The sequence below is a fragment of the Panulirus ornatus genome, chromosome 10 (genome assembly GCF_036320965.1).
Source record: "Panulirus ornatus isolate Po-2019 chromosome 10, ASM3632096v1, whole genome shotgun sequence".
In the NCBI taxonomy this organism is placed as follows: domain Eukaryota; kingdom Metazoa; phylum Arthropoda; class Malacostraca; order Decapoda; family Palinuridae; genus Panulirus; species Panulirus ornatus.
The window spans coordinates 64,681,280-64,702,346 of record NC_092233.1 but is presented as its reverse complement, the minus strand read 5'-3'; the positions used below and the strand labels follow the sequence as shown (position 1 = coordinate 64,702,346).

Genomic DNA, 21,067 nt, shown 5'->3' with positions numbered 1-21,067 from the left:
ATGTGTGCGAGGTAGCGCTAGGAAAAGAGAACAAAGGCCCCATTCGTTCACACTCAGTCTCTAGCTGTCATGTAATAATGCCCGAAACCACAGCTCCCTTTCCACATCCAGGCTCCACAGAACTTTCCATGGTTTACCCCAGACGCTTCACATGCCCTGATTCAATCCACTGACAGCACGTCGACCCTGGTAAACCACATCGATCCAATTCACTCTATTCCTTGCACGCCTTTCACCCTCCTGCGTGTTCATGCCCCGATCACACAAAATCTTTTTCACTCCATCTTTCCACCTCCAATTTGGTCTCCCACTTCTCCTCGTTCCCTCCACCTCCGACACATATATCCTCTTGGTCAATCTTTCCTCACTCATTCTCTCCATGTTCCCAAACCATTTCAAAACACCCTCTTCTGCTCTCTCAACCAAGCTCTTTTTATTTCCACACATCTCTCTCACCCTTATGTTACTTACTCGATCAAACCACCTCACACCACACATTGTCCTCAAACATCTCATTTCCAGCACATCCATCCTCCTGCGCACAACTCTATCCATAGCCCACGCCTCACAACCATACAACATTGTTGGAACCACTATTCCTTCAAACATACCCATTTTTGCTTTCCGAGATAATGTTCTCAACTTCCACACATTCTTCAAGGCTCCCAGAATTTTCGCCCCCTCCCCCACCCTACGATCCACTTCCGCTTCCATGGTTCCATCCGCTGCCAGATCCACTCCCAGATATCTAAAACACTTTACTTCCTCCAGTTTTTCTCCATTCAAACTTACCTCCCAATTGACTTGACCCCCAACCCTACTGTACCTAAAAACCTTGCTCTTATTCACATTTACTCTTAACTTTCTTCTTACTTACTCGATCAAACCACCTCACACCACACATTGTCCTCAAACATCTCATTTCCAGCACATCCACCCTCCTGCGCACAACTCTATCCATAGCCCACGCCTCGCAACCATACAACATTGTTGGAACCACTATTCCTTCAAACATACCCATTTTTGCTTCCCGAGATAATGTTCTCGACTTCCACACATTCTTCAAGGCTCCCAGGATTTTCGCCCCCTCCCCCACCCTATGATTAACTTCCACTTCCATGGTTCCATCCACTGCCAGATCCACTCCCAGATATCTAAAACACTTTACTTCCTCCAGTTTTTCTCCATTCAAACTTACCTCCCAATTGACTTGACCCTCACCCCTACTGTACCTAATAACCTTGCTCTTATTCACATTTACTCTTAACTTTCTTCTTTCACACACTTTACCAAACTCAGTCACCAGCTTCTGCAGTCTCTCACATGAATCAGCCACCAGCGCTGTATCATCAGCGAACAACAACTGACTCACTTCCCAAGCTCTCTCATCCACAACAGACTTCATACTTGCCCCTCTTTCCAAAACTCTTGCATTCACCTCCCTAACAACCCCATCCATAAACAAATTAAACAACCATGGAGACATCACACACCCCTGCCGCAAACCTACATTCACTGAGAACCAATCACTTTCCTCTCTTCCTACACGTACACATGCCTTACATCCTCGATAAAAACTTTTCACTGCTTCTAACAACTTGCCTCCCACACCATATATTCTTAATACCTTCCACAGAGCATCTCTATCAACTCTATCATATGCCTTCTCCAGATCCATAAATGCTACATACAAATCCATTTGCTTTTCTAAGTATTTCTCACATACATTCTTCAAAGCAAACACTTGATCCACATATATATATATATACATATAATATATATATACTCCCCTCCTTGTATTTTAACTTTCTAAAAGGGAAAACAGAAAAAGGAGTCAAGTTGGGAGTGCTCATACTCTTCGAAGGCTCAGACAGGGGTGTCTAAATGTCTGTGGATATAACCAAGATGAGAAAAAAGGGGAGATAGGGGATAGGGGAGAAAGAATACTTCCCACACATTCCTCACATGCTGTAGAAGGCGACTAAATGGGGACAGGGAGCAGGGGGCCAGAAACCATCCCCTCCTTGTATTTTAACTTTCTAAAAGGGGAAACAGAAGAAGGAGTCACGCGGGGAGTGCTCATCCCTCCTTGAAGGCTCAGATTGGGGTGTCTAAATGTGTGTGGATGTAACCAAGATGAGAAAAAAGGAGAGATAGGTAGTATGTTTGAGGAAAGGAACCTGGATGTTTTGGTTCTGAGTGAAATGAAGCTCAAGGGTAAAGGGGAAGAGTGGTTGGGAATGTCTTGGGAGTAAAGTCAGGGGTTAGTGAGAGGACAAGAGCAAGGGAAGGAGTAGCACTACTCCTGAAACAGGAGTGGTGGGAGTATGTGATAGAGTGTAAGAAAGTAAACTCTAGACTGATATGGGTAAAACTGAAAGTTGATGGAGAGAGATGGGTGATTATTGGTGCATATGCACCTGGGCATGAGAAGAAAGATCATGAGAGACAAGTGTTTTGGGAGCAGCTGAATGAGTGGGTTAGTGGTTTTGATGCATGAGACCGGGTTATAGTGATAGGTGATTTGAATGCAAAGGTGAGTAATGTCGCAGTTGAGGGAATAATTGGTATAAATGGGGTGTTCAGTGTTGTAAATGGAAATGGTGAAGAGCTTGTAGATTTATGTGCTGAAAAAGGACTGGTGATTGGGAATACCTGGTTCAAAAAGAGAGATATACATAAGTATATGTATGTAAGTAGGAGAGATGGCCAGAGAGCGTTACTGGATTTATGTGCTGAAAAAGGACTGGTGATTGGGAATACCTGGTTCAAAAAGAGAGATATACATAAGTATATGTATGTGAGTAGGAGAGATGGCCAGAGAGCGTTACTGGATTACATGTTAATTGATAGGCAGGGCGGAAGAGAGACTTTTGGATGTTAATGTGCTGAGAGGTGCAACTGGAGGGATGTCTGATCATTATCTTGTGGAGGGGAAGGTGAAGATTTGTAGAGGTTTTCAGAAGAGAGAATGTTGGGGTGAAGAGAGTGGTGAGAGCAAAAGAGCTCGGGAAGGAGACTTAAGTGAGGAAGTACCAGGAGACACTGACAACAGAATGGAAAAAGGTGAGAACAAAGGAGGGAAGGGGAGTGGGGGATGAATGGGATGTATTCAGGGGAGCAGTGATGGCTTGTGCAAAAGATGCTTGTGGCATGAGAAGCGTGGAAGGTGGACAGATTAGAAAGGGTAGTGAGTGGTGGGATGAAGAAGTAAGTTCATTAGTGAAAGAGAAGAGAGAGGCATTTGGACGATTTTTGCAGGGAAATAATGCAAATGAGTGGGAGATGTATAAAAGAAAGAGGCAGGAGGTCAAGACAAAGATGCAATAGGTGAAACAGAGGGCAAATGAGAGTTGGGGTGGGAGAGTATCATTAAAATTTAGGGAGGATAAAAAGATGTTTTGGAAGGAGATAAATAAAGTGCATAAGACAAGGGAACAAATGGGAACTTCAGTGAAGGGGGCTAATGCATGAAGTGATAACAAGTAGTGGTGATGTGAGAAGGAGATGGAGTGAGTATTTTGAAGGTTTGTTGAATGTAATTGATGATACAGTGGCAGATATAGGGTGTTTAGGATGAGGTGGTGTGCAAAGTGAGAGGGTTAGGGAAAATGATTTGGTAAACAGAGAAGAGGTAGTAAATGCTTTGCGGAAGATGAAAGCCGGCAAGGCAACAGGTTTGGATGGTATTGCAGTGGTATTTATTAAAAAAGGGGGTGACTGTATTGTTGACTGGTTGGTAAGCTTATTTAATGGATGTATGATTCATGGTGAGGTGCCTGAGGATTGGCGGAATGCGTGCATAGTGCCACTGTACAAAGGCAAAGGTAATAAAAGTGAGTGCTCAAATTACAGAGGTATAACTATGTTGAGTATTCCTGGGAAACTATAAGGGAGGGTATTGATTGAGAGGGTGAAGGCATGTACAGAGCATCAGATTGGGGAAGAGCAGTGTGGTTTCAGAAGTGGTAGAGGATGTGTGGATCAGGTGTTTGCTTTGAAGAATGTATGTGAGAAATACTTAGAAAAGCAAATGGATTTGTATGTAGCATTTATGGATCTGGAGAAGGCATATGATAGAGTTGATAGAGATGCTCTGTGGAAGGTATTAAGAATATATGGTGTGGGAGGCAAGTTGTTAGAAGCAGTGAAAAGTTTTTATTGAGGATGTAAGATATGTGTAAGTGTAGGAAGAGAGGAAAGTGATTGGTTCTCAGTGAATGTTGGTTTGCGGCAGGGGTGTGTGATGTCTCCATGGTTGTTTAATTTGTTTATGGATGGGGTTGTTAGGGAGGTGAATGCAAGAGTTTTGGAAAGAGGGGCAAGTATGAAGTCTGTTGTGGATGAGAGAGCTCGGGAAAAGATTCAGTTGTTGTTCGCTGATGATACAGCGCTGGTGGCTGATTCAGGTGAGAAACTGCAGAAGCTGGTGACTGAGTTTGGTAAAGTGTGTGAAAGAAGAAAGCTGAGAGTAAATGTGAATAAGAGCAAGGTTATTAGGTACAGTAGGGTTGAGGGAGAAGTCAACTGGGAGGTAAGTTTGAATGGAGAAAAACTGGAGGAAGTGAAGTGTTTTAGATATCTGGGAGTGGATTTGGCAGCGGATGGAACCATGGAAGTGGAAGTGAATCATAGAGTGGGGGAGGGGGCGAAAGTTCTGGGAGAGTTGAAGAATGTGTGGAAGTCAAGCACGTTATCTCGGAAAGCAAAAATGGGTATGCTTGAAGGAATAGTGGTTCCAACAACATTATATGGTTGTGAGGCATGGGCTATAGATAGAGTTGTGCGGAGGAGGATGGATGTGCTGGAAATGAGATGTTTGAGGGCAATATGTCGTGTGAGATGGTTTGATCGAGTATGTAATAATAGGGTAAGAGAGATGTGTGGTAATAAAAAGAGTGTGGTTGAGAGAGCAGAAGAGGGTGTTTTGAAATGGTTTGGTCACATGGAGAGAATGAGTGAGGAAAGACTGACCAAGAGGATATATGTGTCAGAGGTGGAAGGAACAAGGAGAAGTGGGAGGCCAAACTGGAGGTGGAAAGATGGAGTGAAAAAGATTTTGAGTGATCGGGGCCTGAACATGCAGGAGGGTAAAAGGCGTGCAAGGAATAGAGTGAATTGGATCGATGTGGTATATCTGGGTCAACGTGCTGTCAATGGATTGAACCAGGGCATGTGAAGCGTCTGGGGTAAATCATGGAAACTTCTGTGGGGGCCTGGATTTGGAAAGGGAGCTGTGGTTTCGGTGCATTATTACATGACAGCTAGAGACTGAGAGTGAATGAACGTGGTCTTTGTTGTCTTTTCTTAGCGCTACCTCATGCACATGCGGGAGGAGGGGGTTGTTTTTTCATGTGTGGCGGGGTGTCGATGGGAATGAATAAAGGAAGACAGTATGAATTATGTACATGTGTATATATGTATATGTCTGTGCGTATATATATATTTATACGTTGAGATATATAGGTATGTATATTTGCGTGTGTGGACGTGTATGTATATAAATGTGTATGTGGGTTGGTTGGGCCATTCTTTCGTCTGTTTCCTTGCGCTACCTCGCTAACGTGGGAGACAGTGGCAAAGCAAAATAAATAAATAAATAATATATATAATTATATATATAAATACATAAACAGCCATACACTCACATATATATACATATACACATCAACATATACATATGCATGCACAGGTATGACATTTGACAACCCTCGTGTGGGATGCAGCAGCCAGACGCGAGCTGTGGGTCCAGGCCGTAAGAATTTAGGACACACGGAAACAGCTCAGACATATACAGCACAGACATATACATTTATACACATGTACATTTTCATACTTGACTGCCTTCAGCCTTTCCCAGCTCCAATCTGCCCCGCAGGAAACAGCATTGCCACCCCCTTCATCAGCAGGGTAGCACCAGGAAACAGCTGAAGAATGGCTTATCCACTCATATACACGTATATATACATAAATGCCCACATACGCACATGTGCATATCAACATATATATACACATACAGACATATACATACACATGTACATATTCATACTTGTTTGCATTAATCCATTCCTATCACTACAGGGAGGAATGGGATGTATTTAGGAAAGCAGTGATGGCTTGCACAAAAGATGCTTGTGGCATGAGAAAGGTGTGATGTAGGCAGATTAGAAAGGGTTGTGAGTGGTGGGATGAAGTAAGATTATTTGTGAATGAGAAGAGAGAGGCGCTTGAACGATTTTTGCAGGGAAGTAGTGCGAATGACTGGGAGATGTATAAAAGAAAGAGGCAGGAGGTTAAGAGAAAGGTGAAAGCAGTGAAAAAGAGGGCAATTGAGAGTTGGCAAAGGAGAGTATCATTAAATCTTAGGGAGAATAAGATTTTTGGAAGGAAGTAAATAAAGTGCATAAGACAAGATAACAAATGGGAACATCTGTGAAGGGGCTAATGGGGAAGTAATAACAAGTAGTGGTGATGTGAGAAGGAGATCAAAAGAGTATTTTGAAGGTTTGTTGAATGTGTTAGATGATAAAGAGGCAGATATGGGATGTTTTGGTCGAGGTGGTGTGCAAAGTTAGAGGGTCAGGGAGAATGGTTTGGTGATCAGAAAAGAGGTAGTGAAGGCTTTGCAGAATATGAAAGCCGGCAAGGCGGCAGGTTTGGATGGTATTACAGCGGCATTTATTAAAAAAGGGGGTGACTGTGTTACTGATTGGTTGGTAAGGGTATTCAATGTATGTATGGATCATGATGAAGTGCCTGAGGATTGGCAGAATGTATGCATAGTGTCACTGTAAAAAGGCAAGGGGGATAAAGGTGAGTGTTCAAATTATGGAGGCATAAGTTTGTTGAGTATTCCTGGGAAATTATATGGTTGGGTATCGACCGAGAGGATAAAGGAATGTATAGAGCATCAGTTTGGGGAAGAGCAGTGTGGTTTCAGAAGTGGTAGCGGATGTAAGGATCAGGTTTTTGCTTTGCAAAATGTATGAGAAATACTCAGAAAAACAGACGGATTTCTATGTAGCATTTATGGATCTGGAGAAGGCATATGATAGGGCTGATAGAGATGCTTTATGGAAGGTTTTAAAAGCATATGGTGTGGGGAGGTAAGTTGCTAGAAGCAGTAAAAAGTTTTTACCAAGGATGTAAGGCATGTGTACGAGAAGGAAGAGAGGAAAGTGGTTGGTTCCCCGTGAGTGTCAGTTTGCGGCAGGGGTGCGTGATGTCTCCATTGTTGTTAAATCTGTTTATGGGTGGGGAGGTTAGGGAGGTAAATGCAAGAGTTCTGGAAAGAGGGGCAAGTATGCAGTCGGTTGTGGATGAGAGGGCATGGAAAGTGAGTCAGTTGTTGTTCGCTGATGATACACTGCTGGTGGCTGATTCGGGTGAGAAACTGCAGAGGTTGGTGACTGAGTTTGGTAAAGTTTGTGAAAGAACAAAATTTGAGAGTAAATGTGAATAAGAGCAAGGTTATTAGGTTCAGTAAGGTTGAGGGACAAGTTAATTGGGAGATAAGTTTAAATGGAGAAAAATTGGAGGAAGTGAAGTGTTTCAGGTATCTGGGAGTGGACTTAGCAGTGGATGGAACCATGGAAGCAGAAGTGAGTCACAGGGTGGAGGAGGCGGCGAAGGTTCTGGGAGCATTGAAGAATGTGTGGAAGGCAAAAAAATTATCTCGGAGGAAAAAATGGGCATGTTTGAAGGAATAGTGGTTCCATCAATGTTATATGGTTGTGCGGCATGAGCCATAGTTAGGGTTGTGCGGAGGAGGGTGGATGTGTTGGAAATGAAATGTCTGACAACAATATGAGGTGTGAGGTTGTTTGATCAAGTAAGTCAAGAAAGGGTAAGAAAGATGCGTGGTAGTAAAAAGAGTGTGGTTGAGAGAGCAGGTGTGTTGAAATGGTTTGGACACATGGAGAGAATGAGTGAGGAAAGATTGGCAAAGAGGATATATGTGTCAGAGGTGGAGGGAAGAAGGAGAAGCGGGAGACCAAATTGGGGGTGGAAGGATGGAATGAAAAAGATTTTGAGCGATCGAGGCCTGAACATACAGGGCAGAGAAAGGCGTGCAAGGAATAGTGAATTGGAATGACGTGGTATACCGGGGTCGACGTGCTGTCAATGGCTTGAACCAAGGCATATAAGCATCTGGGGTAAACCATGGAAAGGTCTGTGGGGCCTGGATGTGGAAAGGGAGCTATGGTTCCGGTGCATTACACATTACAGCTAGAGACCAAGTGTGAATGAATGTGGCCTTTTTTGTCTGTTCCTGGCATTACCTCACTGGAAGGGGGTGAATATGTACACATGTATATATGTATGTCTGTGTATGTATATGCATGTATACAGTGAAATGTATATGTATGTATATGTGTGTGTGGGGGGGTTTATGTATGCACATGTATGTGGGTGGACTGGGCCATCCCTCGTATGTTTCCTTGCGCTACCTCACTAACGTGAGACGGCAATTAAGTATAATAATAAAAAATAAATGCCCATATACACATATATACATATCAACATATACATACACAGACATATACATATTCATACTTGCTTGCCTTCATCCATTCCTGTTGCTACCCCGCCACACAGGAAATAGCATCCCCCTTCAGCGAGATAGTGCCAGGAAAAGACATAAAAGGCCACATTCGTTCACACTCAGTCTCCGGCTGTCGTGTAACGCACCGAAACCACAGCTCCCTTTCCACATCCAGGCCACACAGTCCTTTCTATGGTTTACCCAACACTTTACATGCCCTAGTTCACTCCATTGACAGCACGTCAACCCTGGTATACCACATCGTTCCATTTCACTATTCCTTGCATGCCTTTCTCCCTCCTATATGTTCAGGCCTCAAGTGCTCAAAATCTTTTTCAATCCATCACTCCACCTCCAATTTGGTCTCCTGCTTCTCCTTGTTCTCTGACACATATCCTCTTTGTCAATCTTTCCTCACTCATTCTTGGGACATGAATATTTGTGTTTATAAAAAATTAAGATACCTGTATAAAAAGTATATGAATACTTTGAAAATGTATGGAATGGTGCAGTTAACAAATGAAATAACCTGGGAAACACGATAATCAGCTATGATTCTGGATTATGTTATATGAAGTAAAACAGAAAAAATTAGTCAATATGGAGTAATGCCTATAGGAATTAGTAATCACTATGTAACATATTGTACAAAGAAAGTTTTTAAGGAATGTATAAATAAACATAACAATTCTAAAATTAGGTCAATGAAAACATACAATGCACAGGAATTTAATGAAAAATTAACAATAGAGAATTGGAATCAAGTTTATAATGCTGAAACAGTCGATGAAGCATGGAATAACTTTAGGGATATTGTAATCAAAGTACTTGACAAGGCTGCTCCCATAAAGGAAGTAAGACTCAAAGGACAGAGCTCTGGATGACTACAGAAATTCTTGAGAGGTTAAAGGAAAGGTTTGAACTTCTGGCTGAATACAAGAAAGTTAAAGGCAAGAAAGAAAAATTTGACTGGTTCCGGAAAGTAAGAAATAAATTACAACAAGACATAACGAAAATTACATCAGGTTATATTTTTTATAAAATACAAGAAAGCAATAATGACAGCAAAAAATTGTGGCAACTGAAAAACTTAGGTAACTCAGGTAAACTAAAGGAAAATTCAAAAACAGTCCTCAAGATTGAAGATGAACTGTGATGGAAAAAAGATAGGCAACATATTTTAATAAATTCTTTACATATGTAGCATCAGATTTAGTTAATAAATACCATATGCTCCTTGGATTTTTAGCACTGGTTCTTATAACTTTAAAAACTATCATAGATCAAAAGCATTTACAGAAAACAGTTTTAGGCTTACATAGGTAAGAGAAGAGAATATTCTTAGTGTCATAAAAGGACTAGGAGCTAATAAAAGTACAGGGGTAGATGGTTTACCAGCAAAGTTCATAAAGGATACCAGTACTAAAAGGACCAATAACACATAAATCTATAAGTGCAAGTAAAGTACCGGCTAGGCAAAAGGAAGCTATAGTCAAACCATTGTACAAAAAGAAAAACAGGCAAGGAGTAAAAAATTACAAACCAGTCAGTATACTAAATGTAATATTAAAAGTACTGAAAAGGGTTGTTTATGATCAGTAAGCAAATCACAATTATCAGTCAGGATTCAGGGGAAAGTACTCCTTAGATACATGTTTGGTCTATGTTTTAGACTTACTTAAGACCAGTATATCAAAAGGAAATTATACAAGACTTCTACTTTTGGACCTACAAAAAAGCATCTGACATGGCTGATCATCACATTTTGTGTGAAACATTAGAAGCAATGGGGATAAAGTCTGTGGAATGGTTTTACTCATCTGACTGGAAGGAATCAGGTAGTTAAAATGATGAATATTACTCCAAGCCTTGTAATATATTTTGTGGAGTTTCACAGGGAAGTATTTTAGGACCATTATTCTTTTTATGCTACGTAAATGACATGAAAATTAATGTCTCATGCCAACTTCTTTATGCTGATGACAGTATTCTAACTGTATCGCACAAGCTATAATGTTATCTCACATAGATTGGGAAAAGATTAATAACAAGCTGTCTCAACCTAGGAAAAACCAAAGTTATGATAGTAGGATCTAAAAGAAAGCTAGAAAAGGTTAATAACTTTGCAATAACACATACTGGTCAGGTAATAAAACGTGTAAAGTCAGTGAAGTCCTAAGGAGTTTATTTGGACCAATGTGCCTCTGGGGAGTTAAGCTGTCAGTTCATAATCAAGAGAATAAATGCAAGATTAAAATTTCTATACAGACAAGCAAATGGCTTTAATCAGAAAATTAAGAAAACCTTATGTTCTGCTTTAATTCAACCTCATTTTGATTATGCATGTTCTTGGTACTCTGGAGTAAGCAGTGAATCCAAAAAGCAGCACGAATGTGTCAAAACAAAATTATTAGATTTATTCTAGGACTAGACCCCAGAGCTCACACTGGCCAAGCAGAGAGAGAAAGTAAAGATGTTAAGTGTAGAGAACAAGGTTAAGCTAATAAAACTGAATAGTCTCTAACATATACAACAACAGAGCACCCACATATCTTACAGAAAATTTTCATTGGGTAGTAAATAACCAATCAACAAGGACTAAAGATTGTGAATTTAACTTTTATGTAACAAGAGCCAAGGGAACTGCAGCTCATACCTTCTATCATACCTGTTTAGATCAGCAGTTAGGAAACATCTTATTGACGAAGAAAGATTCTCAGAACTATATGATTATGTATATTACTAGGAATGTAATATTATGCATGGTGTTTTTCAAACTTTTTCACTTTTAAAGAGAGGGGTGTACAATGTGCATATGAGCTTTGTATGGGGTGCGGTGGTTCCTTTGTTGACTGCTTCATCTTGCTAAAATAAAAGGACCCTACTGGAAATAAGTCTGTAAAACTTTAATAGGTTATCTTAGTGGATGCTCCTGTATACCTTATTGTGGTGTATTGCACATATGTATACCTATCATAGTGTACTAGGGGCCCTGAGTAAAATCAAAGTCCAAACTATTTCAACACATCATCCACTGATCTCTTAACCACACTTTTTATTACCACACATCTCTCTTACCCTTACCACTTCACACCACATATTGTCCTCAAACATTTCATTTCTAACACATCCACCCTCCTCTGTACAACCCTATCTATAGCCTATGCCTTGCAACTATATAACATTGTTGGAACCACTATTCCTTCAAACATACCCATTTTTGCTCTCCAAGATAATATTCTCTCCTTCCACACATTCTTCATTGCTCCCAAAACCTTCGCTCCCTCTCCCACCCTGTGACTCACTTCTGCTTCCATGGTTCCATCTGCTGCCAAGTCCACTCCTAGATATCTAAAACACTTCACTTCCTCCAGTTTTTCTCCATTCAAACTTACCTCCCAATCAACTAGTCCCTCAACCCTAGTGAACCTAATAACCTTGCTCTTATTCACATTTACTCTCAACTTTCTCCTTTCATACACTTTACCAAACTCAGTCACCAACCTCTGCAGTTTCTCACCAGAATCAGCCACCAGAGCTGTATCACCAGCGAACAGCAACTGACTCGCTTCCCATGCCCCCTCATCTCCAGCAGACTGAATACTTGCCACTCTCTCCAAATCTCTTGCATTTACCTCCCTAACCGCCCCATACATAAACAAATTAAACAACCATGGAGACATCACACACCCCTGCCACAGATCAACATTCACTGGGAACCAATCACTCTCCTCTCTTCCTACTCGTACACATGCCATACATCCTTGGTAAAAACTTTTCACTGTTTCTATTAACTTACCTCCCACACCATATACTCTTAATACCTTCTACAAAGTATTTCTATCAACCCTATCATATGCATTATCCAGATTCATAAATGCTACATACAAATCCAGCACATCCACCCTCCTCCACACAACTCTATCTATAGCCCATGCCTTGCAACCATATAACATCCCTGGGGATAGGGGAGAAAGAACACTTCCCATGTATTCCCTGTGTGTCGTAAAAGGTGACTAAAAGGGAAGGAAGCGGGAGGCTGGAAATCCTCCATTCTCATTTTTAATTTTCCAAAAGAAGGAACAGAGAAGGGGGCCAAGTGAGGATATTCCCTCAAAGATTCAGTCCTCTGTTCTTAACGCTACCTCACTAATGCGGGAAATGGTGAATAGTATTAAAAATATAATATATATATATATATATATATATATATATATATATATATATATATATATATATTGTATTCCTATAGTTTAGGAAGAAGGTAAAACTTCCTTCACCTCACCTAGATTAAATTAATTAAATGACTAGGCTCTACCTAACTTAAATGTATTTTTACCCTGCCTTGCTATGGGGCCTCTCTTCAGTAATTCCTATAAGAATTCTCTCATATTTTGCTTGTTCATGGAGAATTTCACTTACGAAGAATATCTAAAAAGACAATTAACACTCACTTATGAGCAGGGTTAAAGGGGATATGACTGAAATTCTTAAATGGGTGAATGGCGTCACCAGATAGGACAAGAAATAATGGATTCTAATTAGAAAAAAATATAGATTCAGGCCGGTTGTGGGTAAATATTGGTTCGGGAAAAGGGTAGTAGATTTATGGAACAAGCTGCCAAGTACAGTAGTGGAAGCTACGTAGGTCTTTAGGTAGATTTAAACGTAGGTTGAATGTGTTTTGGGGTTTAGGCTGGCAGGTATAGGGTGACCAGACTTAGGACCAGCCTCTTGCAGAGTCCTCACTTTTCATGCTCTTATATAGCCCTTCCTACTTAAGGCAACTATTCAATATTCTCTATTAAATTCGTAATTTCCAAGCGTGTCTTTCCTTAAGCATTACCAATTTCAGGAAGAAATAGAACAATTTATAATGCATGAATCGCTTACCTTCGATTTATGTGGTCCCAGGACCGTTTCAGTTGGTGGGCAGCAAGCAGCTCGTCCAGAGCTCCTGGATTAAATATTACTGCTATCTCCTCCCATATTTTCTTTGGTGTATAATATTTAATCCTGGCTCTTGCACTGGATGAAATGGGTCCTCTCCGCCACCAAGACATGCTGCTGCTTGCTGGAGAGTGGAACATGGAGCTTCTCCGCTTTCCATATTTGTTTACCTACAACTGCTGACTCGCGGCATACCAACCGCTAACATGAGAAAAACCTAACCTAACCAACCGCAAACATAAGAAAAACCTAACCTAACCAACCGCTAACATGAGAAAAGCCTAACCTAACCTAACTAACCGCTAACATAAGAAAAACCTAACCTAACCAACCGCTAACATAAAAAACCTAACCGACCGCTAACATGAGTAAAACCTACCCTAACTAACCGCTAACACGAGAAAAACCTGAACTAACTTAACCAACCGCTAACATAAGAAAAACCTAACCTAACCAACCGCTAACATGAGAAAAACCTAACCTAACCTAACCAACCGCTAACATAAGAAAAACCTAACCTAACAACCGCTAACATGAGAAAAACCTAACCTAACCTAACCTAACCAACCACTAACATGAGAAAAACCTAACCTAACCTAACCAACCGTTAACATGAGAAAAAATCTAACCTAACCTAACCAACCGCTAACATGAGTAAAACCTAACTTAATCAACCGCTAACATGAGAAAAACCTACCCTAACCTAACCAACCGCCATGAGAAAAACCTAATCTAACCTAATCTAACCCAACCCAACCTAACCTAATCCAACCTAACGTAACGTAACCCAACCCAACCAACCTAATCCCAAAATTATTGCGAAAAGGGATCGGGTTACCTAACGTTAACTGACAATTCGGGATAATGTTTTTCCAGGAAAAAGCAACCGCAATACTTTGTTCGGTAAAAACATGAATCCCAATTAAGTGACCAACGATGAACGGACTCAACTGTAGCTTGAACTCGCTCAGCCGAAAATCATGCATTAGGCAAGGAATGCCATAGTGCACAATCATCAGCATAAATTGATAAAGATTTCACGGGACGGAAGCTGGAGTCAGAATATCACTGATCATAATAAAAAAAAAAAAAAAATGGGATAAGAACGCTGCCTTGCGGCAACCCAGTCTCCTGTGACGTTGTGTTGCAATTTTGACAGAAAATGTTGTTACTTAAAAATTTCTCAACAAAATGGGTAAATAGCCTCTCAAACCGAGGCTTTGCTTAAGATTCTATTTCGCCATGTCATGTCGAACGTTTTTTCTAAATCCAAAAATACTGCAAGTAAATGATCTTTTTACTAAATGAACCTAAAACAGAATTTTCTATATTTACTAAATGATCCATTGTGCCTCTATTACTACGGAAAGCACACTGTTGATAATATAATAAATTTTTCGATTCTAAGAAAAAAAAGCCTATTTACCATTCTTTCCATGGCTTAGCAAATGCAGCTTGTCAACGTAATAGGACAAACGAATTCGTAAGGCGTCTAGAACCTTTTGGGATAGGGTGACGTGCGCAAAGTGCCATGACTTTGGAAACGTTCGAGGCCTCCAAATCTCATTGTACAATGCTAACATGCTGAATCATCCCGTAAGTGACCCCCATTGGGTCCTGGGCTAGAAACACAAGATTTCAGGGCAAGAAGTAGTTCTTCCATTGTAAATAGTTTGTTGTATGGATGTTCTTCGGGATCTTCTGTGGCGTTTGTGGTGGGGAAAACGTTGGTCGTAATTGGCCGAGCTACTGATATCTGAGAACCTCCTGGCGAGAGCGTTGGCTATGTCAACTGGGTTGTCTAGGTAGCCTTCTTCCGTGGTGAGGTGTGGAGATAGTGGTGGTTTGTAACTTTTATTAATTCTTTTGATTGTGGACCAGACCTGACTGATGGGTGTGTCCTTGCTGATAGCTGAGATATAACTATGCCAGGAGTCTTTTTGCTTGTATTGTTCTTGCCTAATCCCTCGCATGTTTGTAGGCTATAAAGTTAACTGAGGGCTCTTTGTCGAAAATCCTGTATCTGCCATTGCGCTCACGCAGTGCAAAATATTTTGGCAATCTGGTGTCCACCAAGGAACTATACTTACTGGAAATTGTAGAAACCTTAGGTATAAAATTCTCAGCGGCCATCAACATAGTAGTAGTTATATTGAGGACTTTTGTACCAATGTCATCACCAGATATATCTAGGAAGGCTTGTCTAGCAAATGACAACCAATCTGCTTTCCTGTAATTGAATTCTGGGAGACGTCGTAAGTACCCCAGGTGATATTACTCAGTATGTCTGGTAGTGACAAAGATAAATTAATAGCTGAGATATTGCTTCTCCGGTCGTCTACCCGAGTTCCACTACCAACATTCAGATAAATGAGGTTTGAATCGAGTGTAAAGTTAACCATTTGTCTCCCAATAGAGTCTGTCCTGATACTTCCCCACTGATGATGATGAACATTAAAGTCTCCTAAAATTAGTTTCTTGTGGGGTAACTGATTAATAAGTGAATTTAGCTCATCATCGTCAAGTGCATTGCGGACTGGGCAGTATAGCGAAATGGCCAAGTATGTGTTATTGAATTTTAGTCTACATGCGACAGCTTCTAAAGTAGAATTTGAAGTCACTCCTGTATGGGATAGGGTTTGGTGGACGTAGATAGTTACCCCATGATTCTCATCTCTTCTATACGAATGCTAGCTATGTAGAACAGAACAGTCTTCGACAGTCCTGTTTAGATTGGTCTCTTGTAGACAGATTACGGATGGCCTGTACATTACAAGCAACACTTGTAGTGATTCCTTATCCCTACCCTAAGGCCTCTACAATTCCACCGGATGATATTGAACGTGTTAGTTTCAGAGCTATTTAACCGGGCTACCTTCTCAGCCCCTGATCGGCCACTGGAAGTACAGAAACTGGTCTCGATCAAGTTGATGCTCGGTTGACTGGCTCGGTCGACGAGGTCCTGTGAACTGAAGATACCCTTGACGGAGCCACCGGAACTATGAGGTGCGACGTCATTGGTCACGCCACTGAATCACTGCTTCGGATTGGCCGCCACCAGACTACTGAGCTGACCAGGGTGCGAGTAGGAGGTGAGGGTTGTGCTGATGTGGACTGCGTTGGCAGTCACCCAGCCATTGAACCTGTAACCTGAACTGGAAAGTGTTGTCTGCCAGAGTTCGTCTTTTCTTAACCCTCGACTTTTCGGTTGTTGTGCAACTGTTCGACTATGTACATTATTATCATTAGGAGGAGGAAGAGGCTTCGACCTGTCGTTTGGCGAGACAAAAGTCTTCAACCTAGCCGGGAAAAGCCTACCTTTTCGGAAGAGGGCCCACGGAACCGCCGCCCGAGCACACGCCCACGCAGCCTAGCAGGTTCTACGGAAGGGTGGTTAACTACGCCGGTCTGGGCTCGGTTCGGAGTAGCGGGTTGCCACCTCTTTCACCTTGCCCAGGCCCGCTTCCCACACAGGCCTGACACTCTGAGCCAATCCTTGGCCCGAAGTTACGGATTTAATTTCCCGGCTTCCCTTTACTACTCTAATCTATCGACCACAGGCTTCTTACCTCGGAGACCAGATGCGGATATGGGTGCGCACTGGCTCGAAAGTAGGCGTCGCGTTCTTTTTCGGAGGGGAATCCGGTAGACCTCGGCTACCGCCTCACCTGTTCCATGGGCCGGAGGTGGGGCGCTGGACACCGCAAGAAACGCGGCGCTCGACGGCTCGCAGTATTACACCCGCTTCTCTCTGTGAATGGATTTCAGGTCACGGCGCCTTAAACAGAAAACTTTCCCGGACCACCAGAGTTGGTTTCCGTTACTGGGAATCGAGGTCTGACTGGTTTTGAACAAATAAATTCTCTTCCCTTACGGAAAGATGTGGTGCATGTGTTATCTCTGTCTTCCTTTGCGGTCAGAGATGTGCTGCATGTGTTATCTCTATCTTCCTTTGCGGTCAGAGATGTGCTGCATGTGTTATCTCTATCTTCCTTTGCGGTCAGAGATGTGCTTCATGTGTTATCTGTATCTTCCCTTGCGGTCAGAGATGTGCTTCATGTGTTATCTGTATCTTCCCTTGCGGTCAGAGATGTGGTGCATGTGTTATCTGTATCTTCCCTTGCGGTCAGAGATGTGGTGCATGTGTTATCTGTATCTTCCCTTGCGGTCAGAGATGTGGTGCGTGTGTTATCTCTATAATTCCCATAGTTATTCAAGTAAGTAGGTTTATAGATCCAATGAATCATAGCTGATTTAATGAGCCATTAGTGGTTTCGCCTTTAGTCGGTTTGGACTTGCACATGCATGGCTTGATCTTCGAGACAAGCATATGACTAATGGCAGGATCAATCAGGTAGCTACATACACTATGATAATCATTGTTTTTCCTTCCTCCCTTCTCTGACGGCTGGAAGAGAAGTGACAAGACGGTAGTATATAATAACTCCTCTTCGCTCCCGTCTTCGTCGTGGATGAGGTGGGATGGCTGGAGGTAGAAGACCGTCATCATCATCAGGCTTCTTGAACAGAGCGGGGAAGCTACCAATAATTCCTCTCGTGGCCTCCTACTCCTTTCCTGTTCCTCTGCACACAGATATTCTCGAGTGTGTGCACAACCCTGCGACGCATTTGCCAGCCAACGGCTCCTGCGCCGTCCCGGAAGTTGGAGAACAACAGTTCGTAACGAGGAGCCTTGTCTCTGCAAAGCTTTAGCAATGCTCAAGATAAACAGGTTAGAGGGCAATTCATCAATTGATTATTCATGATGGGACAACGGGGCTAACAAGGAATTGCATGAGTGGACCACTGAGTCATATTTGGTGAGGCTCGTATGAGAGGGTTAGGAGCAGGACTGACCATTACGCTGCATTATGTTAATCTTGAGACTGGATTTGTTTATGGTAAAGTTAGTGTGAATGATGAACTTCCTATCCTTGTAATGAACATTTTAGGGAACTATTTGGCTAGACAGTAGTTTTACAACCAAAAATGACAGATAATCCAATTGACCTTGTTAAGCATGATAAATGATTTGTTTGTTCCTAAAACAAATGATGATGCCTGTTCCTAACACTGATAGAACGTAAAGTTCTATTGATGTAGAGGTAGTTCCTGACGGGGGTACTAATACATACCTTTCGACTTGCAATCTGTACGTGATGATTATTGCAGTGTGAAAATTACCGATGTATATGCTGTATGTGTAGTTATTGGAGCGATGGTTCAGGTTACAGATGATGATATAAGGTTAAGTGAACTATTTGAGGAGGAGTGTGATGTCAAGTTTGGTGACAAAGTGGTTAAAACTAGATCATCCAAATTTCAAAGTTGATAAATACGAGGCAATAAAGTTTCATTTTGGAAGACGGTAGTTTGAAGCAAGGTTGGGATGAAGCAAAGAGAAATGACCAGTTGGATGATGAGTCAGTTGGATTCTGTATTCATGGCTGGGTGTTAATGAAAAAGTGGAAACCTTCAAGTGTTCCTATATCAGGTCACTGGGAGATGAAAAAGCAATTGTAGTTCCTCGGGTGTATAGCAATATTACTGCTTTATTCCATGATTCTTGTTTATCTAAACATCTACAAGATAGACTGTGAGTAGGATACTGACGCATTTTCATTGGCCTAGTATTATGACGTTGCTGAATTTTATAATAGTTGTCCAACTCGTCAGAGAGAAAGAAAACCAAATCGGCTCCACTAAAACCTATTCCAGCTTTTGGCAAGCCTTTTAGTAAGATCATAACTGATTGTGTTGCACTTTTGCCAAAAACTCTTATAAATAATTATTTGCTGACTATCATGTGTTTTTGTCAACTAGCTTTCCGAAGTAATTCCGCTGAGGAATACACATACTAAAAACAGTGTAATGAGGAAGTCAAACATTTTTCGTGGGTAGGATTGCCATAAATAATTCAGTCATCAAGGGAACAATTTCACTTCCGCTATGTTTAAAAGAATTTTAAAAGGACCTCACATGAAACAATCTTTCAAGTCCATACCTCCCTCAAAGTCAAGGTAGCTTAGAACGGTTTCATCAAACAATGAAGAACACTTTGAGAATGGATTGTGAAGAACACTTTGAGAATGGATTGTGAAGAACTTGGAATTGATTGGGATGAGGGTGTCCCGTTGGCTGTATTTGCCCTGAGAGACGCTGTGCAGTTGTCAACGGGGTTTAGCCCATTTGGGGGGGGGGGGGGTATCCTGAAGGAAAAGCGGTTAGGTAGTGACGACTCTCCAAATTTGCTGAGCTGTTTATGTGATGTCAAGAAGATTGTTAAGAGTTCATGAGCTGGCCAGTAAGAACCAGGAGTCCCAGGACATGAAAATCTGGTACGACCAGAACCCGAGAGCTCCAGCCAGGAGAGGTGTTAGTGTTGCTGCTGGTGCCCCCCCCCCCCCCCCCCCCCCCCCCCCCCCCCCCCCCCCCCCCCCCCCCCCCCCCCCCCCCCCCCCCCCCCCCCCCCCCCCCCCCCCCCCCCCCCCCCCCCCCCCCCCCCCCCCCCCCCCCCCCCCCCCCCCCCCCCCCCCCCCCCCCCCCCCCCCCCCCCCCCCCCCCCCAGGGGTAAACTTTCGAAGAAGCGGCAAGCGCAGTTGGTCTGTGCAGTAGGGAAATAAAAAGTACGATATATTTGATATTAAAGTATGTAACCCAGTAGGCCAAGAGCAACCAGCCTAAAGGAATTCAATGAGCCTATTAGAGAGAAAAGTGGATATTGTAAAAGGGAAGGCGAGTTGTGTGAGTAGTGAAGGATGAAGAGATAAAAAATTGATGGTTCAGTTGATAAGTAGATGTGAAAATAACGTTTTGATTGAGAATGTAATTAGAAAGTACCTTATCAATCAGCGAACTGTTTTCCATGGCATTTAGGTTCAGTGCTAGAAGCATTGAATTTCAGTTGCACTTAGGTAATAGCCAACTCTCATGTTTAGGCAACAATGCAGTAAATTTTTCATCAAATCGTAAGGCATCTATGTGTAGAACCAAAAAATGATTGTTTCATGAATTAGTTTGGCAGGGGTGTGTGATGTGCAGGTTGTTTAATTTGTTTATGGAGGTATAGAGGAGGTGAATGCAAGAGTTTTGAAAGAGGGCAATATGAAGTCTGTGGGGATGAGAGACTTGGAGTGATCAGTTGTTGTTCGTGATGATACAGGTGTGGCTGATCATGAAATGGAAAAAGAGCGTGTTGAGAGAGAGAAGAGGGGTATAAATGTTTGGGAATGGAGAATGAGTGAGGAGATGACAAGAGGATATATGTGCGGAGTAGAACAGGGGGCAAATGAAATGGAGTGAAGGGTGATTAAAGTGAAGAGGCAAGAATAGAGCGAATTGGAGTGATGTGGTATACAGGGGTTGACGTGCTGTCAGTGGATTGAACCAAGGCATGTGAAGCGTCCGGGGTAAACCATGGAAAGCTGTGTAGGTATGTATATTTGCGTGTGTGGACGTGTGTATGTACATGTGTATGGGGGGGGTTGGGCCATTTCTTTCGTCTGTTTCCTTGCGCTACCTCGCAAACGCGGGAGACAGCGACAAAGTATAAAAAAAAAAAAAAAATATATA

The 21,067-nt window shown here is 42.1% G+C and overlaps 1 protein-coding gene across 3 annotated transcripts in view; it reads right to left on the bottom strand.

Annotated features, from left to right (window-relative positions):
* Positions 1–21,067, bottom strand: part of LOC139751041 (uncharacterized) — a 181,911-nt gene that overhangs the window by 48,510 nt on the left and 112,334 nt on the right. Inside the window, exon 1 of one of the 3 annotated variants that reach the window (XR_011713268.1) lies at positions 13,439–19,885. The exons of 1 other annotated variant lie outside the window; for it this stretch is intronic. The gene's annotated coding sequence lies outside the window, so the exon portion shown is untranslated. Of the gene's footprint in view, positions 1–13,438; positions 19,886–21,067 lie in introns of those variants that run through there. One more of the 3 variants, XR_011713269.1, reaches the window with a different exon arrangement.